The sequence below is a fragment of the Humulus lupulus genome, chromosome 5 (assembly GCF_963169125.1).
Source record: "Humulus lupulus chromosome 5, drHumLupu1.1, whole genome shotgun sequence".
Taxonomy (NCBI): domain Eukaryota; kingdom Viridiplantae; phylum Streptophyta; class Magnoliopsida; order Rosales; family Cannabaceae; genus Humulus; species Humulus lupulus.
This window is the reverse complement of record NC_084797.1, coordinates 219,396,223-219,409,997: the sequence shown is the minus strand read 5'-3', so window position 1 is coordinate 219,409,997 and position 13,775 is coordinate 219,396,223. Positions and strand designations below refer to the sequence as shown.

Sequence of the window (13,775 nt, the reverse complement as noted above, 5' to 3'; positions counted from 1 at the left end):
CTTTGGTTAGGGAATTGTGGAGGAACAACAAGGTCAAGGAAGCGACCTGGGAGCTAGAGTCAGATATGCAGAGTTAGTATCCCGAGCTGTTCAGGTATGTTTCGAGGATGAAATTTCTGTAAGGAGGGGATAGTTGTAATGTCCCAAATTCCCTAATGTGGCATAATGCCTGGATTAGGGGGTCAGGAGGGCCATAATTGATTTATTATGCAATTATGTGATTTTATGTATGATTATGTGAATTATATTAATATATGATGATAATTGCATGCATGTGGGCCCACTTCTTATTAGAAGGGCATTTTCGTAATTTTGATCTATTAAGAGCATAATTGTATATTTATGTTCATGTTAGTGATTTATGGGTGAGACCACATTATAATGTGGATATGTTTGAGCTATTCGGCATGAGACGATCTTAGGTTGCAAGATTAGCGGTTTGGTCATAACTGGGTTTAATTTCTAGGCTCGAGGTAAGTCTGGGGGTAATTTGATGCTTAGTACATTACCGGGAATGAATGGGTAATGAGATATGATTTAGTTATTATTTGAGAATATTGGGAGTAACGGGAATCGGAGGACGTTAATTATAATTAACGAGATAGATGGAAAATGACTGTTTTGCCCTTGGGTGGCTATAAAAGTTTTAATTGACCCTAGGGGCATTTTGGGTGGCTGTATAGGTCAAGTCGCGACTTGAGCCCATTCTAGAGCCTCCCTTGGGCTTTGACTAGCAGGTGCACCGCGACCCACTGGGTCAAGTCAAGGCCCGCCCCTGACATCCCAGATAGAGGGGTTTCTGTCTTGGGGACGCCCCACGACCCTAGGGGGTAAGTCCTTAGGAAATAATAAGGGGGTTTCTTTCTTGGGGACGCGCCGCGCCCCTGACATCCCTTATGTGCCAAGATGGGTTTTTAAGGGTTTTAAGCATGGGTTTTCATTTCCTAAGGCTCGGGATTGAATCTATTAACCATTTTAGTCCGATTCGAGGACCCGGGATCTGGGTTTAGACCATGACCCTCTTATTATTTATTTTTATTGATGGGATTTCATATTTGGTTATGACTAGGTGACCGCTAATGGACTTAAGGACCGATCATTCTTAAGGGTCATTCTTTTATTATTTCACGCTTGAATCAGAGGTAAGAAAACTGCACCCAGTATGTGACATGCATGGTTATTGATGAAGCATGTTGAGTGCTCTATATATGGACATTGATTGCATTGTAAATGCATAACAACTTTGCTTACTTGTGAATGACACTGACTTATTAGTCAGGGAACGACATGGGTGTTTAGTATTGATCGTGATGTTGTGACTTGTCAATCAAGATCAACGGTGGTAGTGAGCACTTGTCATATGGTATTGGCTTAAGAGTCAAGAATGAAATTAATGTGTTTAACACAGGCTGGAATGATTAGATTTAATCAACATGAGCTTGAAATGCTTGATCGACCTTAAGATCGAAGAAAATTAAAAGCGCTTGTCTAGTCTAAAGGCTAGTTACGTAGAGCCAGGGCCAAAAGGCTCAGGTGATTGAAACGTCACATGGCTTAGGGAGCAGATCCCCAGAGATAGACTTATTTGTCATCTATTCAGAGAGTGACTCATTAGTCACCTATTTAGAGAGTGACTCATTAGTCACCTACCTAGGGTGTGACTCACTAGTCTCCTATCTGATTAGGGTTGCAAGCCCTAGAATGATTACATGATCATTTATTGATATTACATACATGCAGTAATAAGTTTTCTTGCTGAGCCTTGGCTCACAGATGCTATGTGGTGCAGGTAAAGGGAAATAAAAGCTCACCTAGCCTTGAGTGGAGAGCTTAGGTGGTGATGTGTACATATGCGGCTGCTTGACCACCACGACCAAGGTGTTTCTCAGAGGAAATAGGGGTTATCCCTATTTTTGCCGCTTAGGTTGGCAGGTTGTAATTTTTACACTGCAATGACCATTTTGGATTGTAAATAACTTTGTAAACACTTTTGTGGGCCCATGTACAGTTTTATGTTTTAAATAAAATAGATCCATTCCTTTTGACCGAGATTTTTCACCCTGGCCTATTAATGATACCTAGATGCACGTTTATAACCTAATGACTCGTTTAATGAGTTAAGCACTATTTAAAATCCACAGTAACGGTCTTGGAGTAACCAAGGAATTACAACAATCCTTCTTCAAGCAACTTGCTTGACCGCACTTGTAGCATTTGTTTGAGCTTGCCTGACATTCTCCTAAATGTTTGTGTGAACACTTGGGACAGTTGGGGTACTCCTTGTAGTATTGTCTTTCCATATGCAATCTTCCATATACTCAGCATCTAGGGCTTTGTCTAAAATCTCAGCATAGCTAACCAGCTCTGTACCGGTCATTTTGACATCTTTGACAATCATAGGCCTTAGCCCCCTTATAAACCTTTGAACGCTCATGGTCTCTGTGGGGACTATCTCGGGAGTGAACCTTGCCAATCTGTAAAATTTCTGAGCATATTCTATAACTAAAAGATTGCCTTGTGTTAGTGTCACAAACTCATCGGCTCTGGTTGCTAGCACTACAACATTATAGTATTTCTTATTAACGACTTGAACAAATTCTACCCAGGTCATGGTGTCTAGAGTTCGTGTTTGTCTCACCACTTCCCACCAGATCTTGACGTCCATCTTTAGTAAGTGAGCAGCTCACAAAACTCTCTGCTGATCATTCAGCTCCATGTGATAAAAAATGGCCTCAACCGACCTCATCCAATCCTTAGCTATCATAGGATCGGGCTTTCCTTCGAAGTTTGGAAGAGATTATTTCCTAAAGTGCTCATATACTAGTGCTAAAGTCTTAATTGATATAGAAACAAATTTAATATGCATGCTTATATCCATTCATACATAATCCAAATTTGTAAAGAATATACCAAATAATAAATACTTAAATCCTTCAGATGTTCAAAATATCCCAAATATCCAACTTAGAACAAATTAAATCCCATTTATTTTATAAAATCCATGGATTTGGAAAGAATAACTCTAATCTTCCATAGTTGACTTGTCTCCAGAGTCATAGTCCAGCATCTCCTCGGTGATGTGGAAATAACCAGGCATGCTAGCTCTTGCATAGTCCATGCCGTCCACATCAAGTATGGAATAGAGCACCTCCTCCCCATAGATTGGTCACCAATTCCTCGTGTTTCACAAGACACTACAAGAAAAAACAGTATTCATAACACTTAGAAACTACTAACCGGGAGTATTAATAACGCTTCTGAAAACGCTAACATAGCCCCTGTTATTAAAAGTCCTGTCTTTTCTACAACAGTATTCAAATGTTATGTTTGATGTTATCTTAAACTATTCAATAACACATTTTTAGTTGCTATAATATTCAAATAATAACATTTAGTTAGAGTATTTGGTTATAAATTTGAAGTTTAATCTTATACTTTATGCATAACACTTTCCAACTGTTATGAAAATTGTTATATTTGATCATTTTATAACGTTTTTAGTTCATTCTATTATATAAATCATAACTTTTTGTCCCAATTATAATATATTATACAAAACAACCATAATTATTGTAAATTCTCCCAGTAATAACATTTTGTTATTTTGTAGTATGCATTTTAAATTGTTGTAATTTTTTTTTATTATTGTATTTTGATTAAAAAAATCACAATTGATCACAAGTGTGATATTAAATAGATCAAAAAATCTAAAATATTCAATATATATGATAAACCATGAATATTTTTACATTTGAAGACGAACTACTTCAAACCATGACACTGTCCACTTCAAAAGTTCTTCGTTCTAACTTGAGTTTGAAAGCATGCATAATAAAATTATATAGTCTTGCACATCTTTTGCTTCAAAAGTAAAAACCAGAAACATAACAAGATACACAAAAATTAAACCATGAAGCTTGCTCCACCCTCCAATTCATCATCCATTCCATTGTGCACTTGTCTTTGTTGTGAGGTTGATTTGCTTAGCTACACAAGAATTTAAATAATTAATGCTTAAACTTAGAGTTAATAGTAAACTAAAAGAGTACAAAAAGAAAGAAAGTTAATAACCTCATTACGACTTTATAAGCTGGCCATGCAATTACACTAACTACAACACATAGGCATGAAATGTTGAAGATTTATGCTTGGTAAAATACTCATTAGAAAAGTTAGCTCAACAACTTTATTATTATGAAATGAAAATGCAAATGATACACCAACCAAACATATAAATATATATATATACAATACAACAACTAATTTATAAAGAAAACCCAATAGCATAGACACATGAACTAGAATTAGATCAAATATAAAGTTCCATAAAAAGAGTAATGAATTTGCAATTTTTATTGTAGATTTCCAAATAATGTGTCTTGTAGATACCTAAAACTATATAAGAGCAAACTCTGCTGTAATATAGAATATCGCTTCAGTGGCTTCAGGGAATAAACCAATTCCAATCATGAAACCTTTTTACTATAAATAAACCAAGCATTTAGGTTCAATTTCTTCGTGTTCAGCCAAGTGTCATCATATTGTATTCTACTAAAATATCATAAATTAAAGAATGCTAGTAGTCATCACCCTCTGCCACCATACTTTTTTATCACCCAAAAATGAAAAAGAAAAATGCCTTGGCACTAAAAGGAAATGTTTGGAAGTCCAAAAAAGTGCTACTGCCCAAGTAGTATGAGCACGTTATGACATTAGAAGAAGAAGACCAAAAAAAAGTAAAATAATCAGAAAGATATATTTCTTTTCAATCAACTCAACTGAAGTCCAGATGTTGATAAAATTGAATATCATAGAGGCAAAAATAGAAGAGAAATAAGTATGAAAATTATATTTAAGCATTGCTGCAAAAAAAAAAAAAAAACACATGCAAGCATTACCTTGTCATATAATCCAGCTTCCTGACACTGGTGAGCATCTTCAAGTAAGAATTGCTTTCTTGAATTCTCATCATTAAAAAACTGGCTCAATTGACCTTCTTCTTTCGCACCTCTTGTACCAAGTAGCATATAGATCCCATTATCTTTCAACAACAGCTCCGTTAGGAGTTGTTTTAACATCAATTTTTTCTGTCTTCGTTGATCTACAGTACCCTAAATATCAAATAGCAAGTTCCCTAAATCAATGTAAAACACAATAGCAGAAGAAAAAATTTGAGCATAAGACATGAGCAAGTAAAGATCAATAAAGCTATAGAATTACTAGAATCTAGGCTACACTAAGCATCATTGGAAAAAATCATTCCCAAAATATTAAAATCCTGCTAGCAATAAACCGTCATGGTAGAATATTAAGTTATTACCTGGGCAGGATGACTTTGGATAGTATCCATTACATATTTTTCATGACCCTGCTCAAGATGGTGCCTTGCACCAATAATTAAAGACATCTTTTTTGACACACTTTTTGGAACAGACGAGTCTTCACCAGTTACAAATCTTCTGAAAATGAACGGATTTTCCACCAAATGCATCCAGACCTAAACTTTCATAAGCACCCTTGAAAGCTATCGCAGGCTAACAACAGAAACAAGCCATTAGATAGGTACTTATCTCACTCAGCATAAACAAAACTTGACAACAATCTCTAAAGCACCACTCTATTAAGGTGTCTTTTTCATAAAGTGAAAATAGAATTTAAAACAGCAACTTAGTAATTTGTCAAAAAAACTAAAACTTCACAGTTCAAAGTAGCAACTCAGTCATTTGTCAAAAAACTAAAATTAACAATCCACTAAATATTGAATGCCTCTCATTTAATGGTAGGAATCAAATATATAATAAGATCGATTGAATACAGGGAAAAAATTGTTTCAAATTACTTTTAATGGTAATCCACGTTCTCTTGCATCATTCAAATTCTTTACAACTTCAGCATAGACAGCTTCCTTTTTCTCAAGGATAGGCTTGTTAGCAAGAGGTACAAGCTTCATGCTAGATGCACCAGATGAAGCTTGAGGGCTAGAAGTCATCGACACTATCTGACTAGAGCGAGCACCCCCACTACTGCTAACTATCATGTTAGTTCTAGGTAATGTGGAAATTCGACTCAAGCTTTGAAGACTATCTAATTTTTCTTTTTGCCAATCCTCCTACAGAGCATTAATATTTAAAAACCATCAGGATTCAAAGCTCAACAGCAATGATAATCACTACATAGCATATATTTATGCACACATAATCTGTCTATAATTTGTTCATTATTCTGTCATAGGAAGAGAATAAAAATACCAATGTTCAATCCAGTATCAAGTTAAAATACTAATTCAACCACTGTCATATTTTTTCATTAATCCAATCACAATACTTTCAGCAATAAAAAAACAACATAATTTGTCCATCACTCAATAAATATAGGCAGCATAAAGGCTAAGTCTTTCATTAAATTTCTATTATTACTCAAATAAACAACATAACTTATTATAAACTGCTGCAATATAAACGAAACCATACCCAACTAAACTCTCTGAAATATTCAATAACATCAGAGCAACAGATGGATGTTTGAAACAGAGCATCTTCACCAATTTGAAACATTAGAGCAACAGATGGATGTTTTTTGTTATGACTTCACCACATAAAAACCACACCCAAGTAAGGAAAAATGCTTTACACGGAAGAGTCAAACACTCATGAAGACATGGAAGTGATTGGATATCCAATAAAACATAAGGGTGTTCTCTTAATCTCTTATAAATACTCATTAAAGGCTTCAAAAAGGATAGAATAATCTTTAAGCCAACACATAGTAATTGATACTAAAAACTTGGAGCAAATAACCTATAGTTTTGAAATGTGATTTACAAGGTGAGAAAGAAAATTTAGAACAAATCATGAGAGACACTCACTAAAATTTAAAACAATAACTCTTTCAATCCTTAACAAAATCTCTAAAAAAAAAGAGACTTATAAATCTCAAGTCATAACTTCAACTAAATCATGAATACAATAAAGATATGCAAGTTTCCAAATTAAAAACTGAAACAGACAAATGGAAATTAAGAAACTTTTTTCAAGGAAATATCCATCAACTTGTAGCATAAAGTACATATCATAACCATCATGTAAAGCCTGACATATCATTTACAGAGAAGCCAAGATATTATAGTTCTAGTCCATCATTTGTGATTTAAAAATACAAACTTAAGCAAATATACTGCCTATGTGGACTGTGGGGATTACTATATAATCTGCCTAGATCATAAGGGAAATGATATAGAGAGAATTGATAGAATTGTGCTCATGGGAGAGAACCAAGCCTCTCAAAATCTTGGGCGTTCATGTAAAATTCTGTGATTGATAAAAAAAGTGAGGAATACCTTCAGAGGAAACTCGTGTCTACAAAATTAAGCTATGATGGTATCAATACAATAAGGAGATGGAGCATTTCTATATGCTTTCCAAAGATTCTCTTAATGCTTACTCATATCATTTCTTCTGTTAAGGTAACAATATAGCAAGTCTTTGTGTTTACCTAGATATAAAGGGAATATATGGTGAGAGAGTTTGCTCAAATTTTTGTGTGCTTGCAAAGCTAGTAGTCCAGTATATACATAACTAACAAACATATAAATATAACATAGATAAGAAATACTAAAAACAAAGTTATTAAATTGAACACATCTTTGAAATAATAGTAAAATAACCACTTATATCCTTAATTGAATAAAAACATAGAGTTCTAATAGTAAACCCTATTTTCCCTTCAAGTTGGCTAAGTTCAAGACATTATGCACAATGAAAAACACAAAAGAGAGCTGATTGTATATATATTTACTTTTGTAAAATACCATTTTACTCATATGATTGTGAATAACTAGAACACTTGGAGAGCAAAAATAACACAAAAAACAGAGCATCATAGATCAGATTTAAAACATACTCAAAAACAGAAAAATTAATCTGAAATAACATCATAGATTCAAGGAAACAAAAGTGAATTACAAAATAAGATCAATAATCAGATTCACCACACAACATAGACAACCATAAAAGGAAAAAAGTCTCAGCAAATAAAAATCATCATAAGCCACCCTTCAGTTTAGGGATTTTCTTCAAACAAGATCAGAAATATACCTCACAAATAAATTAATTACAAAATAAAATCAAAGACCAGAAAATCACTAAACTTGAAATATATGAAACATGAATCATAAAAAGCACAACATTTTATTTACTCTCTTGCTAACTAAACTATGAAAAAGAAACAACAAGGTTTGTACATGAAACAAAGAAAGTTAAAAGAAAAGTCCAGAAAAAAGAGTTACATGATTCTCTTCCAATTCTATATGAGTGAATGAGGAGTAGAAGGATGAGAACCAAACTTGAAAGAAAACATGGACTGCTCTCTATCAATGCCAACCCTAGAAAAAAATTAAATTTACAAATTAAAAAATATCATGTCTCATAAAATTCATAAAAAACACCATAAATTAATGCCTTGAGATATAGATTGAAATGCATTTCTTTAAGCATAAGAAATCATAATCTTAAAGTACAGTAAGATAAATTAGGAGACCTTCATTGTAGTCAATTCAATAGAATAATTATATACTTAAAACTGATTATAGTTTGTTGTTTTTCATTAATAATCGCACAACATGACAACTAAAAATCAATCAATCCCCTAATTCAAGGCCTGCAGTTTAACAAAATACAAAAGCCCAAGCATCCAGCAATTCACAATACAATCAGCAATGTCAAACAAATCTTTAATATAAGATTAAAAAGCCTAATTGTGTATAAGCTTGAAAATGAGAACCAATAAAACTTTGAAAGAGTAGTTTAGACCATACATATGCTATTTTCTGTGTACCCCACATTCAGATTATATACACGCATACACATATCATCACAACATCATCAACACACAATACTTCAATATATATAATGAATATTAAAATTTTACGGAAGCATTAATATATAATGAAGAGGGTTTAGCACCGTTCCAATCAAAGATTGCCTCAATATACAACACTCAGATTCAAGAAATCCACAGATAATAGCAAGATTAAAAAAGAAGATATACCTAGATTCAAGAACAAACATATAATGTGGTAAAAAACATATGAAAATTAAACACTGTAAAAAGATTGATACCATCATACGAAGACTGCGTCCACCATGAATGGCAAGGTCAGCCACCAAAAGAGCACATATATATTACTCAGAGATCGTGAGCTCAAGCACCGTCGCACCAACACCATAGACCCACCGCTGCAAGCACCGTCACACCCACGAGCGAGCCACGCCGTAGACCCACGAGTTGAGCCTCCCTGTCATACGACCCAAGTCGCGGGCCCCCATCACCTTGTTATACACCTGCAACAAATAGAGAGAAAGAAAGAAAGATTGAATGAGAGAGTAGCTCAGAGAGAAAGATAGAGCAAGAGAGAGTTACTGAGTGTGAGAGAGAAACAGAGGAAGCTCTCACCGATGTTGTGTGCTCCAGAGACTCGCGTGAGGCAGGGAATGACGAGACGAAACCAGAAATTAGTGCAGATACGTGGTTGTGTAGACGAGAGTGAGTGGAAGAGAATAACGTGGCTGTGTAGAAGCTGAGTGTAAGAAAGAGAGGCAGAGAGGAGAAACCTGAAATTAGGTTTAGGCATTCAATGGAGGCTTAGGGGTTCAGAGGCTGAGACAAGTTTTTCGTGTGTCTCTTATTTTCATTTTGCGCCTAGTTACATTTCATATGGCGCCAAATAATTTTTCACATATGGGATCCGTGTTTTTTTTAATTGCTTATTAATAACACTTTTAAATATGTGTCATTTTTTAATGTAATATATACTAAAAATTGTTGTAGTGAGATTGCCATCCTCATCAGATGCGAGGATCAATTCCATTTGGTGAAACTCATACATATCCAAGGATCGATGTATGAGATATCTGAATCTACTAGGCTCTGCGGTATCTTGAAGCACATCATTCCATATCATGGTTAGGATGAAGAGAGCCTCAGGAAACATAGCTAATGCTACTCTCAACACCCAATACTGCTCAATAGACCAAATTAGTGATCCCGTCTTATTGGCCATCAATTTTATGCTTTCACAAACTGTATTGGTCTTTCGAAGGATGAAAAATCCTCTTGTCTCCACCATTAATTTCATCAATGCGAATCCTCAGAATCTGATGAATTTCCTGAATGAGTTTCTTCCTAGTCATCCTAATTATTGAATGCATAATGTCTAATCTGCAACCATAGTACTAAAACTTAAAACAAGCAAAACAAATAAATAAGTAGAAAATATACTTACGACACGGTGATATGAGGTTTTCCCAGTCTTTAGTATGTATGCGGAGGGGTTTCTTGAAAAATGAATGACCGTCTCTGATACCATTTGTAAAACGCCTTATCTCAACTATCTTTGCACAAATGCCATTTTTTATGCTTATTTAGAAAAACCCCAACAATTATCCAAAAGGTTAAGTGGGGCCTTATTAAAATCATGTACTATGGGACCATTGGTTCAAAGAAAAATAAAATATCTTTCATGCAGGTCATAAGAGAAAATACAAAAGTCCCACTGACATTTAAATAAAACATGGTAAAATTCAACATAAGTCTATTGGCGTTTCTAAATCGTTTTTGTTCATAGATCCCCACGACATACACACTTGACTTTGGAACTCCCTAGAACACCATGTGTGTCAAATAAAAATCCTATCGTCTACCTGAAAGGGGGAAAGTAATGGGGTGAGTTAAAATCTCAGTAAGGAAGTACAAGCATATAACACAAAAAATAATCACAATGCAAACTAGTCTCAACATCATAACCTTAAACTAAAATAACATAGACATTTCCATAATAAGCATAATCTTCATATGAAAAACAACATAAACATAAAAGCTATATCTCAATGAGGTAACCAGGAACTCAGGTCCCATAATAACCTCATCTTGCCCTTGGGCCTCTTGGCACGTTTGCCCTCTGAGTTACGTCACACCTTAGTAACTCTTATTTTTGTGTAGCGTTCAACACGCTAACAACACTCTGGTCTTTGAATACAATCATACATCATATCAATAACATACAGTCCATCTCATGAAATCAAGATCAATTCTAAACATTTCCAACATAGCACATAAGAATCTAACAAACTTCCTTACCTCAAGTCCAAGCTATTAAAATGGCGAGATAGGTTCACAACGAGCCTAGAATAATCAATCGAACACTCGTCTTAATATCAAGTAAAGCTACACATAAACATACAAGCATACCCTATGTGTGCATGGTCCATGTGCACGTGGCACCTAACTCACACAAATTGCACTACAACTTAACTCTAACATAAATCATACATCAACTCTCACATAAATCACAAAAAGAATAATGTTGTTTCTACTAATTAATCCTTAATGATATTTAAACAAGCATCATGGATTTATTCATATAACATGCATTTGCACGTAAAGTACTCTTGCATGTAATATGCATATGTGAGACTATTCTTAAAAAGTCATTTAAGGTTGGAGATATTAACTCCTTTATTTTCTTGTTAATTTTGCAAAAATTCAGCAAGCATCACATATCTCAAAATAGACTACATACTTAGTTACTATTTTTTATTCTCTTAAAACATACCAATGCCATACATAAATTTTATTTCAAAAATTTATTTTACTCATAATGATCAAGTTGTACAAAATATAAACTTTTTTATTATTTAATAATTTATTTTGGAAACCCACTTTTCAAAATAATTATTTAACTTTATTAAAGCCCCCTTTTGAATTTGGCAGAACCCTATGACACATGTTCTAAATTAGGATGACAATATTTTTCTTTAGACTAATAAAATGTGACATATTTTTTCTTTCTAGAAACTATTAGTGTAACGTCCTCCTAATTCAGGACCGTTACACTGTGTAATTGAAATATTACTTAACTCTCTAAACGAGTCATTTGGACTTAAAACATGTAATTGAAACTAGCACCAGGTTTAGGTACTAAAATTTTTGTTCAAAAGTCAACCATTCCATTAAAAGAGGTTTAGTTCGATTTAGGGGATCCCAACAAAGTTTAAACTATTACAGACTCAAACAATTATAGACTCAAACTATTGGCCTCTCCATTATGGCCTGCATTTCTCATGCTAATACCGTCCACGACTTATAAGCTGCTTCGGCCTGCGTTCTGCATGCTCAAGACGCCATCAACTTATAAGCTGAGCTTTTTAAATTGGCCTTGCCATTTCAGCCTGCGCTCTGCATGCTAAAGCCACCCTCAACTTATAAGCCGAGCTTTTAACCCACATAAGTGACTATAGAGTCACATTGGGGGTCCATGGCCCTATTCTCATCTAACCAGCCTTAGAGCTGGCCCGACGCATCTTGCGCTTTATTTTCCAGGCGGCCATAGTGATGTTCAGGTGTATATCATGCTTCTGGGTTGGCTTAACCACATCAACCATCGTTCAACACACTATTGCTGCCCTTGACTCATAAGTCGAGCCGTTAAACCTTTGGCTTATAAACCGAGCCATGTAAACCCTCGACTTATAAGCATAGCCTTGTAAACCATCGACTTATAAGCCGAGTCTTTTAACCAGATATACCCTCCACTAATAAGTTGAGCTTTTATTAAGATGCAATAGATAAATCCTTGACTTATAAGCTGAGCTTTTCAACCAAATATAATCGATAAACTCTCGACGTATAAGTCGAGCCTTTCAATCAGATATGATAGATAACGACATTGGCATGTGTTCAGCACGCTATTGTCGCCCTCGACTTATAAGTCGAGCCTTTTAATTATATATATCATATGGACAATCATCATTAAACATGGGTATGCACATTGTAATCAAAATGTTTACCAAAACATTCTAAGTATGATTACAACCATGTTCGATAACCGAGGTTCAAGTCCTAACAACAGTCTAGGTGCAGCTTTCTTACCTCAAGTCCTGAGTGGATAGTGCATGACGACTCCGAGTGTAATGCCTCGAATTCTCCGATGTGGTTTAATGGCGGGATTAGTAGGCCGGGAGGGCCATACTTGTTTAATTATGCCATTGAATGATAATATGCATGTATATGTGAATTATATTATAATATGATGTTAAATGCATGCATGTGGGTCCACATTTAAATTACAGGGGTGTGATGGTAATTTGGCCCGTTGAGGGTATAATTGTATATTTGTATGCATGTTGATGATATATGTCGAGACCACATTATAATGTGGGTTTGTTCGAGCTATTCAGCATGAGACGATTTTGGAATATTGATTAGCGGTCTAGTCATAACATGTTTAAGTTCGGGGCTCGGGATGAGTCTCGAGGTGATTTTAATGATTAGAGCGTTACCGGGAACTAAAGGGTAACAGGATAAGAATTATTGGTGTTTGAGATTATTGAGAATAGCGGGAATTGGAGAGTGTTAATTATGATTAACGAGATAGGTGGGGAATACCAATTTTTCCCTTGGGAGCCTTTAGAAACTTTTAATTGACCTAGGGGTACTTTGGTCTTTTCACCCCTAGGATAGATATAACTATTTTTGAGTTGAGAAAGAGGTAGAAAAACAGAGTATACTTGAAGCTTCTCCCATACATATCTTCCCTTCAGTTTTATTTGTGATTTTTGAACCATTCTTGAGGATTCAAGCTTGGGAAGTAAGCCTTGGGAGTTTGGGAGAGTGTTCCTCCATTGAAGAGCATCATAAGCTGAGCTTTGGGTAAGTTTCTAACCATTGAATTCTATGGTTTGCCCTATTTTAGTTCTGTTTTGCAGCTGTGATTTCTAGGT

The 13,775-nt window shown here is 34.9% G+C and overlaps 1 pseudogene; it reads right to left on the bottom strand.

Annotated features, from left to right (window-relative positions):
• Positions 1–4,247: 4,247 nt before the first annotated feature.
• On the bottom strand, positions 4,248–10,123 carry LOC133779958 (nuclear pore complex protein NUP93A-like; annotated as a pseudogene).
• Between the last annotated feature and the right edge of the window lie 3,652 nt (positions 10,124–13,775).